This window comes from Petromyzon marinus, unplaced genomic scaffold (genome assembly GCF_048934315.1).
Source record: "Petromyzon marinus isolate PM22_M1 ecotype Great Lakes invasive population unplaced genomic scaffold, UKy_Petmar_22M1.pri1.0 PM_G_Scaffold_2, whole genome shotgun sequence".
NCBI classification, from domain to species: domain Eukaryota; kingdom Metazoa; phylum Chordata; class Hyperoartia; order Petromyzontiformes; family Petromyzontidae; genus Petromyzon; species Petromyzon marinus.
The window spans coordinates 8,999,850-9,020,186 of record NW_027422761.1 but is presented as its reverse complement, the minus strand read 5'-3'; positions in this window follow the sequence as shown (position 1 = coordinate 9,020,186).

Genomic DNA, 20,337 nt, shown 5'->3' with positions numbered 1-20,337 from the left:
AAGCCTTTTTAATAAGCCTATTTAATAAGTCTATTTAATAAGCCTATTTAATAAGTCTATTTGATAAGTCTATTTAATAAGCCTATTTAATAAGTATTTAATGAGCCTATTTAATATGCCTATTTATTGAGCCTATTTAATAAGCCTATTTATTGAGCCTATTTAATAAGCCTATTTATTGAGCCTATTTAATAAGCCTATTTAATAAGTCTATTTAATAAGCGTAAGTTGCTAAAATAAGCCTATTTAATGAGGCTATTTAATCAGTCTATTTAATAAGCCTATTTAATAAGCCTATTTAATAAGCCTATTTAATATGCGTATTTAATAAACCTATTTAATAAGTATTTAATGAGCCTATTTAATAAGTCTATTTAATAAGCCTTTTTAATAAGCCTATTTAATTAGCCTATTTAATAAGCCTATTTATTGAGCCTATTTAATAAGCCTATTCATTGAGCCTTTTTAATAAGCCTATTTAATTAGCCTATTTAATAAGCCTATTTAATAAGTCTATTTAATAAGCCTATTTAATAAGCCTAATTAATAAGCCTATTTAATAAGCCTATTTAATGAGCCTATTTAATGAGTCTATTTAATAAGCCTGTTTAATAAGCCTATTTAACAAGTATTGAATGAGCCTATTTAATAAGCCTAAGTTGCTGAAATAAGCCTATTTAATAAGTCTAAGTTGCTGAAATAAGGCTATTTAATAAGCCTAAGTTGCTGAAATAAGCCTATTTAATAAGCATAAGTTGCTGAAATAAGGCTATTTAATAAGTCTAAGTTGCTCAAATAAGCCTATTTAATAAGCCTAAGTTGCTGAAATAAGTATATTTAATAAGCATAAGTTGCTGAAATAAGCCTATTTAATAAGTCTAAGTTGCTGAAATAAGGCTATTTAATAAGTCTAAGTTGCTGAAATAAGCCTATTTAATAAGCCCAAGTTGCTGAAATAAGCCTATTTAATAAGCCTAAGTTGCTGAAATAAGCCTTTTTAATCAGCGTAAGTTGCTGAAATAAGCCTATTTAATAAGCCCAAGTTGCTGAAATAAGCCTACTTAATAAGGCTATTTAATAAGCCTAAGTTGCTTAAATAAGCCTATTTAATAAGCGTAAGTTGCTGAAATAAGGCTATTTAATAAGTCTAAGTTGCTGAAATAAGCCTATTTAATAAGCCCAAGTTGCTGAAATAAGCCTATTTAATACGCCTAAGTTGCTGAAATAAGCCTATTTAATAGGCCTATCTAATAAGTCTAAGTTGCAGAAATAAGCATATTTCATAAGCATATTTGATGAGCCTAAGTTGCTGAAATGTCAATTTAATAAGTCGTTTTAATAAGTCTAAGTTTCTGAACTAAGCCTATTTAAAAAGGTATATTTAATAAGTCTAAGTTGCTGAAATAAACATATTTAAAAATGCTATTTAATAAGCCTAAGTTGCTGAAATAAACCTGTTTAATAAGGCTATTTAATAAGCATAAGTTGATGAAATAAGCCTATTTTATAAGCCTAAGTTGCTAAAATAAGACTATTTAATGAGGCTATTTAATAAGTCTATTTAATAAGCCTATTTAATACGCCTATTTAATAAGTCTATTTAATAAGCATATTTAATAAGCCTATTTAATAAGCCTATTTATTGAGCCTATTTAATAAGCCTATTTAATAAGCCTATTTAATAAGCCTATTTAATAGGTCTATTTAATAAGCCTATTTAATAAGCCTAATTAATAAGCCTATTTAATAACCCTATTTATTGAGCCTATTTAATAAGTCTATTTAATAAGCCTGTTTAATAAGCCTATTTAATAAGTATTGAATGAGCCTATTTAATAAGCCTAAGTTGCTGAATAAGCCTATTTAATAAGCCTAAGTTTCTGAAATAAGCCTATTTAATAAGCCTATTTAATAAACCTAAGTTACTGAATAAGCCTATTTAATAAGCCTAAGTTGCTGAAATAAGCCTATTTAATAAGTCTAAGTTGCTGAAATAAGGCGATTTAATAAGCTTAAGTTGCTGAAATAAGCCTATTTAATAAGCCTAAGTTGCTGAAATAAGGCTATTTAATAAGTCTAAGTTGCTGAAATAAGCCTATTTAATAAGCCTAAGTTGCTGAAATAAGTATATTTAATAAGCATAAGTTGCTGAAATAAGCCTATTTAATAAGTCTAATTTGCTGAAATAAGGCTATTTAATAAGTCTAAGTTGCTGAAATAAGCCTTTTTAATCAGCGTAAGTTGCTGAAATAAGCCTATTTAATAAGCCAAAGTTGCTGAAATAAGCCTACTTAATTAGGCTATTTAATAAGCCTAAGTTGCTGAAATAAGCCTATTTAATAAGCCTATTTAACAAGCCTATTTAATAGGTCTATTTAATAAGTCTAAGTTGATGAAATAAGCCTATTTAATAAGCCTATTTAATAGGCCTATTTAATAAGTCTAAGTTGCTGAAATAAGCCTATTTAATAAGCCTAAGTTGCTGAATGAGCCTATTTAATAAGCCTAAGTTGCTGAAATAAGCCTATTTAATGAGCCTAAGTTGCTGAATAAGCCTATTTAATAAGCCTAAGTTGCTGAATAAACCTATTTAATAAGTCTAAGTTGCTGAAATAAGCCTATTTAATGAGGCTATTTAATAAGCCTAAGTTGCTGAATAAGCCTATTTAATAAGTCTAAGTTGCTGAAATAAGGCTATTTAATAAGCCTAAGTTGATGAAATAAGGCTATTTAATACGTTTAAGTTGCTGAAATAAGCCTATTTAATAAGCCTAAGTTGCTGAAATAAGCCTATTTAGTAAGGCTATTTAATGAGCCTAAGTTGCTGAAATAAGCCTATTTAATAAGCCTAAGTTTCTGAACTAAGCCTATTTAATAAGCCTATTTAATAAGTCTGAGTTGCTGAAATAAACCTATTTAAAATGCTATTTAATAAGCCTAAGTTGCTGAAATAAACCTGTTTAATAAGGCTATTTAATAAGTCTAAGTTGCTGAAATAAACCTATTTAAAATGCTATTTAATAAGTCTAAGTTGCTGAAATAAACCTATTTAAAATGCTATTTAATAAGCCTAAGTTGCTGAAATAAACCTGTTTAATAAGGCTATTTAATAAGTCTAAGTTGCTGAAATAAACCTATTTAATAAGCCTAAGTTGCTAAAATAAGCCTATTTAATTAGGCTATTTAATGAGCCTATTTATTGAGCCTATTTAATAAGCCTATTTATTGAGCCTATTTAATAAGCCTATTTATTGAGCCTATTTAATAAGCCTATTTAATAAGCCTAATTAATAAGCCTATTTAATAAGCCTATTTATTGAGCCTATTTAATGAGTCTATTTAATAAGCCTGTTTAATAAGCCTATTTAATAAATATTGAATGAGCCTATTTAATAAGCCTAAGTTGCTGAATAAGCCTATTTAATAAGCCTAAGTTGCTGAAATAAGCCTATTTAATAAGCCTATTTAATAAGCCTAAGTTGCTGAATAAGCCTATTTAATAAGCCTAAGTTGCTGAAATAAGCCTATTTAATAAGTTTAAGTTGCTGAAATAAGGCTATTTAATAAGCCTAAGTTGCTGAAATAAGCCTATTTAATAAGCCTAAGTTGCTGAAATAAGGCTATTTAATAAGTCTAAGTTGCTGAAATAAGCCTATTTAATAAGCCTAAGTTGCTGAAATAAGTATATTTAATAAGCATAAGTTGCTGATATAAGCCTATTTAATAAGTCTAATTTGCTGAAATAAGGCTATTTAATAAGTCTAAGTTGCTGAAATAAGCCTTTTTAATCAGCGTAAGTTGCTGAAATAAGCCTATTTAATAAGCCTATTTAACAAGCCTATTTAATAGGCCTATTTAATACGCCTATTTAATAAACATATTTAATAAGTATTTAATGAGCCTATTTAATAAGTCTATTTAATAAGCCTTTTTAATAAGCCTATTTAATAAGTCTATTTAATAAGCCTATTTAATAAGTCTATTTGATAAGTCTATTTAATAAGCCTATTTAATAAGTATTTAATGAGCCTATTTAATATGCCTATTTATTGAGCCTATTTAATAAGCCTATTTATTGAGCCTATTTAATAAGCCTATTTATTGAGCCTATTTAATAAGCCTATGTAATAAGTCTATTTAATAAGCCTAAGTTGCTAAAATAAGCCTATTTAATGAGGCTATTTAATAAGTCTATTTAATAAGCCTATTTAATAAGCCTATTTAATAAGCCTATTTAATACGCCTATTTAATAAACCTATTTAATAAGTATTTAATGAGCCTATTTAATAAGTCTATTTAATAAGCCTTTTTAATAAGCCTATTTAATTAGCCTATTTAATAAGCCTATTTATTGAGCCTATTTAATAAGCCTATTCATTGAGCCTATTTAATAAGCCTATTTATTGAGCCTATTTAATAAGCCTATTTAATAAGTCTATTTAATAAGCCTATTTAATAAGCCTAATTAATAAGCCTATTTAATAAGCCTATTTAATGAGCCTATTTAATGAGTCTATTTAATAAGCCTGTTTAATAAGCCTATTTAACAAGTATTGAATGAGCCTATTTAATAAGCCTAAGTTGCTGAAATAAGCCTATTTAATAAGCATAAGTTGCTGAAATAAGGCTATTTAATAAGTCTAAGTTGCTGAAATAAGCCTATTTAATAAGCCTAAGTTGCTGAAATAAGTATATTTAATAAGCATAAGTTGCTGAAATAAGCCTATTTAATAAGTCTAAGTTGCTGAAATAAGGCTATTTAATAAGTCTAAGTTGCTGAAATAAGCCTATTTAATAAGCCCAAGTTGCTGAAATAAGCCTATTTAATAAGCCTAAGTTGCTGAAATAAGCCTTTTTAATCAGCGTAAGTTGCTGAAATAAGCCTATTTAATAAGCCCAAGTTGCTGAAATAAGCCTACTTAATAAGGCTATTTATTAAGCCTAAGTTGCTGAAATAAGCCTATTTAATAAGCGTAAGTTGCTGAAATAAGGCTATTTAATAAGTCTAAGTTGCTGAAATAAGCCTATTTAATAAGCCCAAGTTGCTGAAATAAGCCTATTTAATAAGCCTAAGTTGCTGAAATAAGCCTATTTAATAGGCCTATCTAATAAGTCTAAGTTGCAGAAATAAGCATATTTCATAAGCATATTTGATGAGCCTAAGTTGCTGAAATGTCTATTTAATAAGTCGTTTTAATAAGTCTAAGTTGCTAAAATAAGCCTATTTAATAAGGCTATTTAATAAGCCTAAGTTGCTGAAATAAGCCTATTTAATAAGGCTATTTAATGAGCCTAAGTTGCTGAAAAAAGCCGATTTAATAAGCCTAAGTTTCTGAACTAAGCCTATTTAAAAAGGTATATTTAATAAGTCTAAGTTGCTGAAATAAACATATTTAAAAATGCTATTTAATAAGCCTAAGTTGCTGAAATAAACCTGTTTAATAAGGCTATTTAATAAGCATAAGTTGATGAAATAAGCCTATTTTATAAGCCTAAGTTGCTAAAATAAGACTATTTAATGAGGCTATTTAATAAGTCTATTTAATAAGCCTATTTAATACGCCTATTTAATAAGTCTATTTAATAAGCATATTTAATAAGCCTATTTAATAAGCCTATTTATTGAGCCTATTTAATAAGCCTATTTAATAAGACTATTTAATAAGCCTATTTAATAGGTCTATTTAATAAGCCTATTTAATAAGCCTAATTAATAAGCCTATTTAATAACCCTATTTATTGAGCCTATTTAATAAGTCTATTTAATAAGCCTGTTTAATAAGCCTATTTAATAAGTATTGAATGAGCCTATTTAATAAGCCTAAGTTGCTGAATAAGCCTATTTAATAAGCCTAAGTTTCTGAAATAAGCCTATTTAATAAGCCTATTTAATAAACCTAAGTTACTGAATAAGCCTATTTAATAAGCCTAAGTTGCTGAAATAAGCCTATTTAATAAGTCTAAGTTGCTGAAATAAGGCGATTTAATAAGCTTAAGTTGCTGAAATAAGCCTATTTAATAAGCCTAAGTTGCTGAAATAAGGCTATTTAATAAGTCTAAGTTGCTGAAATAAGCCTATTTAATAAGCCTAAGTTGCTGAAATAAGTATATTTAATAAGCATAAGTTGCTGAAATAAGCCTATTTAATAAGTCTAATTTGCTGAAATAAGGCTATTTAATAAGTCTAAGTTGCTGAAATAAGCCTTTTTAATCAGCGTAAGTTGCTGAAATAAGCCTATTTAATAAGCCAAAGTTGCTGAAATAAGCCTACTTAATTAGGCTATTTAATAAGCCTAAGTTGCTGAAATAAGCCTATTTAATAAGCCTATTTAACACGCCTATTTAATAGGTATATTTAATAAGTCTAAGTTGATGAAATAAGCCTATTTAATAAGCCTATTTAATAGGCCTATTTAATAAGTCTAAGTTGCTGAAATAAGCCTATTTAATAAGCCTAAGTTGCTGAATGAGCCTATTTAATAAGCCTAAGTTGCTGAAATAAGCCTATTTAATGAGCCTAAGTTGCTGAATAAGCCTATTTAATAAGCCTAAGTTGCTGAATAAACCTATTTAATAAGTCTAAGTTGCTGAAATAAGCCTATTTAATGAGGCTATTTAATAAGCCTAAGTTGCTGAATAAGCCTATTTAATAAGTCTAAGTTGCTGAAATAAGGCTATTTAATAAGCCTAAGTTGATGAAATAAGGCTATTTAATACGTTTAAGTTGCTGAAATAAGCCTATTTAATAAGCCTAAGTTGCTGAAATAAGCCTATTTAGTAAGGCTATTTAATGAGCCTAAGTTGCTGAAATAAGCCTATTTAATAAGCCTAAGTTTCTGAACTAAGCCTATTTAATAAGCCTATTTAATAAGTCTGAGTTGCTGAAATAAACCTATTTAAAATGCTATTTAATAAGCCTAAGTTGCTGAAATAAACCTGTTTAATAAGGCTATTTAATAAGTCTAAGTTGCTGAAATAAACCTATTTAAAATGCTATTTAATAAGTCTAAGTTGCTGAAATAAACCTATTTAAAATGCTATTTAATAAGCCTAAGTTGCTGAAATAAGCCTATTTAATAAGCCTATTTAACAAGCCTATTTAATAGGTCTATTTAATAAGTCTAAGTTGATGAAATAAGCCTATTTAATAAGCCTATTTAATAGGCCTATTTAATAAGTCTAAGTTGCTGAAATAAGCCTATTTAATAAGCCTAAGTTGCTGAATGAGCCTATTTAATAAGCCTAAGTTGCTGAAATAAGCCTATTTAATGAGCCTAAGTTGCTGAATAAGCCTATTTAATAAGCCTAAGTTGCTGAATAAACCTATTTAATAAGTCTAAGTTGCTGAAATAAGCCTATTTAATAAGGCTATTTAATAAGCCTAAGTTGCTGAATAAGCCTATTTAATAAGTCTAAGTTGCTGAAATAAGGCTATTTAATAAGCCTAAGTTGATGAAATAAGGCTATTTAATACGTTTAAGTTGCTGAAATAAGCCTATTTAATAAGCCTAAGTTGCTGAAATAAGCCTATTTAGTAAGGCTATTTAATGAGCCTAAGTTGCTGAAATAAGCCTATTTAATAAGCCTAAGTTTCTGAACTAAGCCTATTTAATAAGCCTATTTAATAAGTCTGAGTTGCTGAAATAAACCTATTTAAAATGCTATTTAATAAGCCTAAGTTGCTGAAATAAACCTGTTTAATAAGGCTATTTAATAAGTCTAAGTTGCTGAAATAAACCTATTTAAAATGCTATTTAATAAGTCTAAGTTGCTGAAATAAACCTATTTAAAATGCTATTTAATAAGCCTAAGTTGCTGAAATAAACCTGTTTAATAAGGCTATTTAATAAGTCTAAGTTGCTGAAATAAACCTATTTAATAAGCCTAAGTTGCTAAAATAAGCCTATTTAATTAGGCTATTTAATGAGCCTATTTATTGAGCCTATTTAATAAGCCTATTTATTGAGCCTATTTAATAAGCCTATTTATTGAGCCTATTTAATACGCCTATTTAATAAGCCTAATTAATAAGCCTATTTAATAAGCCTATTTATTGAGCCTATTTAATGAGTCTATTTAATAAGCCTGTTTAATAAGCCTATTTAATAAATATTGAATGAGCCTATTTAATAAGCCTAAGTTGCTGAATAAGCCTATTTAATAAGCCTAAGTTGCTGAAATAAGCCTATTTAATAAGCCTATTTAATAAGCCTAAGTTGCTGAATAAGCCTATTTAATAAGCCTAAGTTGCTGAAATAAGCCTATTTAATAAGTTTAAGTTGCTGAAATAAGGCTATTTAATAAGCCTAAGTTGCTGAAATAAGCCTATTTAATAAGCCTAAGTTGCTGAAATAAGGCTATTTAATAAGTCTAAGTTGCTGAAATAAGCCTATTTAATAAGCCTAAGTTGCTGAAATAAGTATATTTAATAAGCATAAGTTGCTGATATAAGCCTATTTAATAAGTCTAATTTGCTGAAATAAGGCTATTTAATAAGTCTAAGTTGCTGAAATAAGCCTTTTTAATCAGCGTAAGTTGCTGAAATAAGCCTATTTAATAAGCCTATTTAACAAGCCTATTTAATAGGCCTATTTAATACGCCTATTTAATAAACATATTTAATAAGTATTTAATGAGCCTATTTAATAAGTCTATTTAATAAGCCTTTTTAATAAGCCTATTTAATAAGTCTATTTAATAAGCCTATTTAATAAGTCTATTTGATAAGTCTATTTAATAAGCCTATTTAATAAGTATTTAATGAGCCTATTTAATATGCCTATTTATTGAGCCTATTTAATAAGCCTATTTATTGAGCCTATTTAATAAGCCTATTTATTGAGCCTATTTAATAAGCCTATGTAATAAGTCTATTTAATAAGCCTAAGTTGCTAAAATAAGCCTATTTAATGAGGCTATTTAATAAGTCTATTTAATAAGCCTATTTAATAAGCCTATTTAATAAGCCTATTTAATACGCCTATTTAATAAACCTATTTAATAAGTATTTAATGAGCCTATTTAATAAGTCTATTTAATAAGCCTTTTTAATAAGCCTATTTAATTAGCCTATTTAATAAGCCTATTTATTGAGCCTATTTAATAAGCCTATTCATTGAGCCTATTTAATAAGCCTATTTATTGAGCCTATTTAATAAGCCTATTTAATAAGTCTATTTAATAAGCCTATTTAATAAGCCTAATTAATAAGCCTATTTAATAAGCCTATTTAATGAGCCTATTTAATGAGTCTATTTAATAAGCCTGTTTAATAAGCCTATTTAACAAGTATTGAATGAGCCTATTTAATAAGCCTAAGTTGCTGAAATAAGCCTATTTAATAAGCATAAGTTGCTGAAATAAGGCTATTTAATAAGTCTAAGTTGCTGAAATAAGCCTATTTAATAAGCCTAAGTTGCTGAAATAAGTATATTTAATAAGCATAAGTTGCTGAAATAAGCCTATTTAATAAGTCTAAGTTGCTGAAATAAGGCTATTTAATAAGTCTAAGTTGCTGAAATAAGCCTATTTAATAAGCCCAAGTTGCTGAAATAAGCCTATTTAATAAGCCTAAGTTGCTGAAATAAGCCTTTTTAATCAGCGTAAGTTGCTGAAATAAGCCTATTTAATAAGCCCAAGTTGCTGAAATAAGCCTACTTAATAAGGCTATTTATTAAGCCTAAGTTGCTGAAATAAGCCTATTTAATAAGCGTAAGTTGCTGAAATAAGGCTATTTAATAAGTCTAAGTTGCTGAAATAAGCCTATTTAATAAGCCCAAGTTGCTGAAATAAGCCTATTTAATAAGCCTAAGTTGCTGAAATAAGCCTATTTAATAGGCCTATCTAATAAGTCTAAGTTGCAGAAATAAGCATATTTCATAAGCATATTTGATGAGCCTAAGTTGCTGAAATGTCTATTTAATAAGTCGTTTTAATAAGTCTAAGTTGCTAAAATAAGCCTATTTAATAAGGCTATTTAATAAGCCTAAGTTGCTGAAATAAGCCTATTTAATAAGGCTATTTAATGAGCCTAAGTTGCTGAAAAAAGCCGATTTAATAAGCCTAAGTTTCTGAACTAAGCCTATTTAAAAAGGTATATTTAATAAGTCTAAGTTGCTGAAATAAACATATTTAAAAATGCTATTTAATAAGCCTAAGTTGCTGAAATAAACCTGTTTAATAAGGCTATTTAATAAGCATAAGTTGATGAAATAAGCCTATTTTATAAGCCTAAGTTGCTAAAATAAGACTATTTAATGAGGCTATTTAATAAGTCTATTTAATAAGCCTATTTAATACGCCTATTTAATAAGTCTATTTAATAAGCATATTTAATAAGCCTATTTAATAAGCCTATTTATTGAGCCTATTTAATAAGCCTATTTAATAAGACTATTTAATAAGCCTATTTAATAAGTCTATTTAATAAGCCTATTTAATAAGCCTAATTAATAAGCCTATTTAATAAGCCTATTTATTGAGCCTATTTAATAAGTCTATTTAATAAGCCTGTTTAATAAGCCTATTTAATAAGTATTGAATGAGCCTATTTAATAAGCCTAAGTTGCTGAATAAGCCTATTTAATAAGCCTAAGTTGCTGAAATAAGCCTATTTAATAAGCCTATTTAATAAGCCTAAGTTGCTGAATAAGCCTATTTAATAAGCCTAAGTTGCTGAAATAAGCCTATTTAATAAGTCTAAGTTGCTGAAATAAGGCGATTTAATAAGCCTAAGTTGCTGAAATAAGCCTATTTAATAAGCCTAAGTTGCTGAAATAAGGCTATTTAATAAGTCTAAGTTGCTGAAATAAGCCTATTTAATAAGCCTAAGTTGCTGAAATAAGTATATTTAATAAGCATAAGTTGCTGAAATAAGCCTATTTAATAAGTCTAATTTGCTGAAATAAGGCTATTTAATAAGTCTAAGTTGCTGAAATAAGCCTTTTTAATCAGCGTAAGTTGCTGAAATAAGCCTGTTTAATAAGCCAAAGTTGCTGAAATAAGCCTACTTAATTAGGCTATTTAATAAGCCTAAGTTGCTGAAATAAGCCTATTTAATAAGCCTATTTAACAAGCCTATTTAATAGGCCTATTTAATAAGTCTAAGTTGATGAAATAAGCCTATTTAATAAGCCTATTTAATAGGCCTATTTAATAAGTCTAAGTTGCTGAAATAAGCCTATTTAATAAGCCTAAGTTGCTGAATGAGCCTATTTAATAAGCCTAAGTTGCTGAAATAAGCCTATTTAATGAGCCTAAGTTGCTGAATAAGCCTATTTAATAAGCCTAAGTTGCTGAATAAACCTATTTAATAAGTCTAAGTTGCTGAAATAAGCCTATTTAATAAGGCTATTTAATAAGCCTAAGTTGCTGAATAAGCCTATTTAATAAGTCTAAGTTGCTGAAATAAGGCTATTTAATAAGCCTAAATTGATGAAATAAGGCTATTTAATACGTTTAAGTTGCTGAAATAAGCCTATTTAATAAGCCTAAGTTGCTGAAATAAGCCTATTTAGTAAGGCTATTTAATGAGCCTAAGTTGCTGAAATAAGCCTATTTAATAAGCCTAAGTTTCTGAACTAAGCCTATTTAATAAGCCTATTTAATAAGTCTAAGTTGCTGAAATAAACCTATTTAAAATGCTATTTAATAAGCCTAAGTTGCTGAAATAAACCTGTTTAATAAGGCTATTTAATAAGTCTAAGTTGCTGAAATAAACCTATTTAAAATGCTATTTAATAAGTCTAAGTTGCTGAAATAAACCTATTTAAAATGCTATTTAATAAGCCTAAGTTGCTGAAATAAACCTATTTAATAAGCCTAAGTTGCTAAAATAAGCCTATTTAATTAGGCTATTTAATAAGTCTATTTAATAAGCCTATTTAATAAGCCTATTTAATAAGCCTATTTAATAAGCCTATTTATTGAGCCTATTTAATAAGCCGATTTAATAAGTCTATTTAATAAGCCTATTTAATAAGCCGATTTATTGAGCCTATTTAATAAGTCGATTTAATAAGCCTATTTAATAAGCCTATTTATTGAGCCTATTTAATAAGTCTATTTAATAAGCCTATTTAATAAGTATTTAATGAGCCTCTTTAATAAGCCTATTTATTGAGCCTATTTAATTAGCCTATTTATTGAGCCTATTTAATGAGCCTATTTATTGAGCCTATTTAATAAGCCTATTTATTGAGCCTATTTAATAAGCCTATTTATTGAGCCTATTTAATAAGCCTATTTAATAAGCCTATTTATTGAGCCTATTTAATAAGTCTATTTAATAAGCCTATTTAATAAGCCTATTTAATAAGTCTATTTAATAAGCCTATTTAATAAGTATTTAATGAGCCTATTTAATAAGTCTATTTAATAAGCCTATTTAGTAGGCCTATTTAATAAGTCTAAGTTGCTGAAATAAGCCTATTTAATAAGCCTATTTAATAGGCCTATTTAATACGTCTAAGTTGCTGAAATAAGCCTATTTAATAAGCCTAAGTTGCTGAATAAGCCTATTTAATAAGCCTAAGTTGCTGAATAAACCTATTTAATAAGTCTAAGTTGCTGAAATAAGCCTATTTAATAAGGCTATTTAATAAGCCTAAGTTGCTGAAATAAGCCTCTTTAATAAGGCTATTTAATGAGCCTAAGTTGCTGAAATAAGACTATTTAATAAGCCTAAGTTTCTGAACTAAGCCTATTTAAAAAGGTATATTTAATAAGTCTAAGTTGCTGAAATAAACCTATTTAAAAATGCTATTTAATAAGCCTAAGTTGCTGAAATAAACCTGTTTAATAAGGCTATTTAATAAGCATAAGTTGCTGAAATAAGCTTATTTAATAAGCCTAAGTTGCTGAAATAAGCCTATTTAATAAGGCTCTTTAATAAGTCTAAGTTGCTGAAATAAACCTATTTAATAAGCTTAAGTTGCTAAAATAAGCCTATTTCATGAGGCTATTCAATAAGTCTATTTAATAAGTCTATTTAATAAGTCTATTTAATAAGTCTATTTAATAAGCCTATTTAATAAGACTATTTAATAAGCCTATTTAATAAGCCTATTTATTGAGCCTATTTAATAAGCCTATTTATTGAGCCTATTTAATAATCATATTTATTGAGCCTATTTAATAAGCCTATTTATTGAGCCTATTTAATAAGTCTATTTAATAAGCCTATTTAATAAGCCTATTTATTGAGCCTATTTAATAAGTCTATTTAATAAGCCTATTTAATAAGCCTATTTAATAAGTATTTAATGAGCCTATTTAATAAGTCTATTCAATACGCCTATTTAATAGGCCTTTTTTTAATAAATCTAAGTTGCTGAAATAAGCCTATTTAATAAGCCTATTTAATAGGCCTATTTAATAAGTCTAAGTTGCTGAAATAAGCCTATTTAATAAGCCTAAGTTTCTGAATGAGCCTATTTAATAAGCCTAAGTTGCTGAAATAAGCCTATTTAATGAGCCTAAGTTGCTGAATAAGGCTATTTAATAAGCCTAAGTTGCTGAAATAAGGCTATTTAATAAGTTTAAGTTGCTGAAATAAGCCTGTTTAATAAGCCTAAGTTGCTGAAATAAGCCTATTTAATAAGGCTATTTAATGAGCCTAAGTTGCTGAAATAAGCCTATTTAATAAGCCTAAGTTTCTGAACTAAGCCTATTTAATAAGCCTATTTAATAAGTCTAAGTTGCTGAAATAAACCTATTTAAAATGCTATTTAATAAGCCTAAGTTGCTGAAATAAACCTGTTTAATAAGGCTATTTAATAAGCATAAGTTGCTGAAATAAGCTTAATTAATAAGCCTAAGTTGCTGAAATAAGCCTATTTAATAAGGCTATTTAATAAGTCTAAGTTGCTGAAATAAACCTATTAAATAAGCCTAAGTTGCTAAAATAAGCCTATTTAATTAGGCTATTTAATAAGTCTATTTAATAAGCCTATTTAATAAGCCTATTTAATAAGCCTATTTAATAAGCCTATTTAATAAGCCTATTTAATACGCCTATTTAATAAACATATTTAATAAGTATTTAATGAGCCTATTTAATAAGTCTATTTAATACGCCTTTTTAATAAGCCTATTTAATAAGTCTATTTAATAAGCCTATTTAATAAGTCTATTTAATAAGTCTATTTAATAAGCCTATTTAATAAGTATTTAATGAGCCTATTTAATAAGCCTATTTATTGAGCCTATTTAATAAGCCTATTTATTGAGCCTATTTAATAAGCCTATTTATTGAGCCTATTTAATAAGCCTATTTATTGAGCCTATTTAATAAGCATATTTAATAAGTCTATTTAATAAGCATATTTAATAAGCCTATTTAATAAGCCTATTTATTGAGCCTATTTAATAAGCCTATTTAATAAGCCTATTTATTGAGCCTATTTAATAAGTCTATTTAATAAGCCTATTTAATAAGCCTATTTAATAAGTATTTAATGAGCCTATTTAATAAGTCTATTTAATAAGCCTATTTAATAGGCCTATTTAATAAGTCTAAGTTGCTGAAATAAGCCTATTTAATAAGCCTATTTAATAGGCCTATTTAATAAGTCTAAGTTGCTGAAATAAGCCTATTTAATAAGCCTAAGTTGCTGAATAAGGCTATTTAATAAGCCTAAGTTGCTGAATAAACCTATTTAATAAGTCTAAGTTGCTGAAATAAACCTATATAATAAGCTTAAGTTGCTAAAATAAGCCTATTTCATGAGGCTTTTAATAAGTCTATTTAATAAGTCTATTTAATAAGTCTATTTAATAAGTCTATTTAATAAGCCTATTTAATAAGACTATTTAATAAGTCTATTTAATAAGCCTATTTAATAAGTCTAATAAGTCTATTTAATAAGCCTATTTAATAAGCCTATTTATTGAGCCTATTTAATAAGCCTATTTATTGAGCCTATTTAATAAGCATATTTATTGAGCCTATTTAATAAGCCTATTTATTGAGCCTATTTAATAAGCCGATTTAATAAGTCTATTTAATAAGCCTATTTAATAAGCCGATTTATTGAGCCTATTTAATGAGTCTATTTAATAAGCCTATTTAATAAGCCAATTTATTGAGCCTATTTAATAAGTCTATTTAATAAGCCTATTTAATAAGCCTATTTAATAAGTATTTAATGAGCCTATTTAATAAGTCTATTTAATAAGCCTATTTAATAGGCCTTTTTTAATAAGTCTAAGTTGCTGAAATAAGCCTATTTAATAAGCCTATTTAATAGGCCTATTTAATAAGTCTAAGTTGCTGAAATAAGCCTATTTAATAAGCCTAAGTTGCTGAATAAGGCTATTTAATAAGCCTAAGTTGCTGAATAAACCTATTTAATAAGTCTAAGTTGCTGAAATAAACCTATATAATAAGCCTAAGTTGCTAAAATAAGCTATTTAATTAGGCTATTTAATAAGTCTATTTAATAAGCCTATTTAATAAGCCTATTTAATAAGCCTATTTAATAAGCCTATTTAATAAGCCTATTTAATACGCCTATTTAATAAACATATTTAATAAGTATTTAATGAGCCTATTTAATAAGTATTTAATGAGCCTATTTAATAAGCCTATTTATTGAGCCTATTTAATAAGCCTATTTATTGAGCCTATTTAATAAGCCTATTTATTGAGCCTATTTAATAAGCCTATTTATTGAGCCTATTTAATAAGCTGATTTAATAAGTCTATTTAATAAGCCTATTTAATAAGCCTATTTAATAAGCCTATTTATTGAGCCTATTTAATAAGCCTATTTAATAAGCCTATTTATTGAGCCTATTTAATAAGTCTATTTAATAAGCCTATTTAATAAGCCTATTTAATAAGTATTTAATGAGCCTATTTAATAAGTCTATTTAATAAGCCTATTTAATAGGCCTATTTAATAAGTCTAAGTTGCTGAAATAAGCCTATTTAATAAGCCTATTTAATAGGCCTATTTAATAAGTCTAAGTTGCTGAAATAAGCCTATTTAATAAGCCTAAGTTGCTGAATAAGGCTATTTAATAAGCCTAAGTTGCTGAATAAACCTATTTAATAAGTCTAAGTTGCTGAAATAAACCTATATAATAAGCTTAAGTTGCTAAAATAAACCTATTTCATGAGGCTTTTAATAAGTCTATTTAATAAGTCTATTTAATAAGTCTATTTAATAAGTCTATTTATTGAGCCTATTTAATAAGCCTATTTATTGAGCCTATTTAATAAGCCTATTTATTGAGCCTATTTAATAAGCCTATTTAATAAGTCTATTTAATAAGCATATTTAATAAGCCTATTTAATAAGCCTATTTATTGAGCCTATTTAATAAGCCTATTTAATAAGCCTATTTATTGAGCCTATTTAATAAGTCTATTTAATAAGCCTATTTAATAAGCCTATTTAATAAGTATTTAATGAGCCTATTTAATAAGTCTATTTAATAAGCCTATTTAATAGGCCTATTTAATAAGTCTAAGTTGATGAAATAAGCCTATTTAATAAGCCTATTTAATAGGCCTATTTAATAAGTCTAAGTTGCTGAAATAAGCCTATTTAATAAGCCTAAGTTGCTGAATAAGGCTATTTAATAAGCCTAAGTTGCTGAATAAACCTATTTAATAAGTCTAAGTTGCTGAAATAAACCTATATAATAAGCTTAAGTTGCTAAAATAAGCCTATTTCATGAGGCTTTTAATAAGTCTATTTAATAAGTCTATTTAATAAGCCTATTTAATAAGTCGATTTAATAAGTCTATTTAATAAGCCGATTTAATAAGCCGATTTATTGAGCCTATTTAATAAGTCTATTTAATAAGCCTATTTAATAAGCCTATTTATTGAGCCTATTTAATAAGTCTATTTAATAAGCCTATTTAATAAGCCTATTTAATAAGTATTTAATGAGCCTATTTAATAAGTCTATTTAATAAGCCTATTTAATAGGCCTATTTAATAAGTCTAAGTTGCTGAAATAAGCCTATTTAATAAGCCTATTTAATAGGCCTATTTAATAAGTCTAAGTTGCTGAAATAAGCCTATTTAATAAGCCTAAGTTGCTGAATAAGGCTATTTAATAAGCCTAAGTTGCTGAATAAACCTATTTAATAAGTCTAAGTTGCTGAAATAAACCTATATAATAAGCCTAAGTTGCTAAAATAAGCCTATTTAATTAGGCTATTTAATAAGTCTATTTAATAAGCCTATTTAATAAGCCTATTTAATAAGCCTATTTAATAAGCCTATTTAATAAGCATATTTAATACGCCTATTTAATAAACATATTTAATAAGTATTTAATGAGCCTATTTAATAAGTATTTAATGAGCCTATTTAATAAGCCTATTTATTGAGCCTATTTAATAAGCCTATTTATTGAGCCTATTTAATAAGCCTATTTATTGAGCCTATTTAATAAGCCTATTTATTGAGCCTATTTAATAAGCCGATTTAATAAGTCTATTTAATAAGCCTATTTAATAAGCCTATTTAATAAGCCTATTTATTGAGCCTATTTAATAAGCCTATTTAATAAGCCTATTTATTGAGCCTATTTAATAAGTCTATTTAATAAGCCTATTTAATAAGCCTATTTAATAAGTATTTAATGAGCCTATTTAATAAGTCTATTTAATAAGCCTATTTAATAGGCCTATTTAATAAGTCTAAGTTGCTGAAATAAGCCTATTTAATAAGCCTATTTAATAGGCCTATTTAATAAGTCTAAGTTGCTGAAATAAGCCTATTTAATAAGCCTAAGTTGCTGAATAAGGCTATTTAATAAGCCTAAGTTGCTGAATAAACCTATTTAATAAGTCTAAGTTGCTGAAATAAACCTATATAATAAGCTTAAGTTGCTAAAATAAACCTATTTCATGAGGCTTTTAATAAGTCTATTTAATAAGTCTATTTAATAAGTCTATTTAATAAGTCTATTTAATAAGCCTATTTAATAAGACTATTTAATAAGTCTATTTAATAAGCCTATTTAATAAGTCTAATAAGTCTATTTAATAAGCCTATTTAATAAGCCTATTTATTGAGCCTATTTAATAAGCCTATTTATTGTGCCTATTTAATAAGCATATTTATTGAGCCTATTTAATAAGCCTATTTATTGAGCCTATTTAATAAGCCGATTTAATAAGTCTATTTAATAAGCCTATTTAATAAGCCGATTTATTGAGCCTATTTCATAAGTCTATTTAATAAGCCTATTTAAAAAGCCTATTTATTGAGCCTATTTAATAAGTCTATTTAATAAGCCTATTTAATAAGCCTATTTAATAAGTATTTAATGAGCCTATTTAATAAGTCTATTCAATACGCCTATTTAATAGGCCTTTTTTAATAAATCTAAGTTGCTGAAATAAGCCTATTTAATAAGCCTATTTAATAGGCCTATTTAATAAGTCTAAGTTTTTGAAATAAGCCTATTTAATAAGCCTAAGTTTCTGAATGAGCCTATTTAATAAGCCTAAGTTGCTGAAATAAGCCTATTTAATGAGCCTAAGTTGCTGAATAAGGCTATTTAATAAGCCTAAGTTGCTGAAATAAGGCTATTTAATAAGTTTAAGTTGCTGAAATAAGCCTGTTTAATAAGCCTAAGTTGCTGAAATAAGCCTATTTAATAAGGCTATTTAATGAGCCTAAGTTTCTGAACTAAGCCTATTTAATAAGCCTATTTAATAAGTCTAAGTTGCTGAAATAAACCTATTTAAAATGCTATTTAATAAGCCTAAGTTGCTGAAATAAACCTATTAAATAAGCCTAAGTTGCTAAAATAAGCCTATTTAATTAGGCTATTTAATAAGTCTATTTAATAAGCCTATTTAATAAGCCTATTTAATAAGCCTATTTAATAAGCCTATTTAATACGCCTATTTAATAAACATATTTAATAAGTATTTAATGAGCCTATTTAATAAGTCTATTTAATAAGCCTTTTTAATAAGCCTATTTAATAAGTCTATTTAATAAGCCTATTTAATAAGTCTATTTAATAAGTCTATTTAATAAGCCTATTTAATAAGTATTTAATGAGCCTATTTAATAAGCCTATTTATTGAGCCTATTTAATAAGCCTATTTATTGAGCCTATTTAATAAGCCTATTTATTGAGCCTATTTAATAAGCCTATTTATTGAGCCTATTTAATAAGCCTATTTAATAAGTCTATTTAATAAGCCTATTTAATAAGCCTATTTAATAAGCCTATTTATTGAGCCTATTTAATAAGTATTTAATGAGCCTATTTAATAAGTCTATTTAATAAGTCTATTTAATAAGCCTATTTAATAAGCCAATTTAATAAGTATTTAATGAGCCTATTTAATAAGTCTATTTAATAAGCCTATTTAATAGGCCTATTTAATAAGTCTAAGTTGCTGAAATAAGCCTATTTAATAAGCCTATTTAATAGGCCTATTTAATAAGTCTAAGTTGCTGAAATAAGCCTATTTAATAAGTCTAAGTTGCTGAATAAGGCTATTTAATAAGCCTAAGTTGCTGAATAAACCTATTTAATAAGTCTAAGTTGCTGAAATAAGCCTATTTAATAAGGCTATTTAATAAGCCTAAGTTGCTGAAATAAGCCTATTTAATAAGGCTATTTAATGAGCCTAAGTTGCTGAAATAAGACTATTTAATAAGCCTAAGTTTCTGAACTAAGCCTATTTAAAAAGGTATATTTAATAAGTCTAAGTTGCTGAAATAAACCTATTTAAAAATGCTATTTAATAAGCCTAAGTTGCTGAAATAAACCTGTTTAATAAGGCTATTTAATAAGCATAAGTTGCTGAAATAAGCTTATTTAGTAAGCCTAAGTTGCTGAAATAAGCCTATTTAATAAGGCTCTTTAATAAGTCTAAGTTGCTGAAATAAACCTATTTAATAAGCTTAAGTTGCTAAAATAAGCCTATTTCATGAGGCTATTTAATAAGTCTATTTAATAAGTCTATTTAATAAGTCTATTTAATAAGTCTATTTAATAAGTCTATTTAATAAGTCTATTTAATAAGCCTATTTAATAAGACTATTTAATAAGCCTATTTAATAAGCCTATTTATTGAGCCTATTTAATAAGCCTATTTATTGAGCCTATTTAATAAGCATATTTATTGAGCCTATTTAATAAGCCTATTTATTGAGCCTATTTAATAAGCCGATTTAATAAGTCTATTTAATAAGCCTATTTAATAAGCCGATTTATTGAGCCTATTTAATAAGTCTATTTAATAAGCCTATTTAATAAGCCTATTTATTGAGCCTATTTAATAAGTCTATTTAATAAGCCTATTTAATAAGCCTATTTAATAAGTATTTAATGAGCCTATTTAA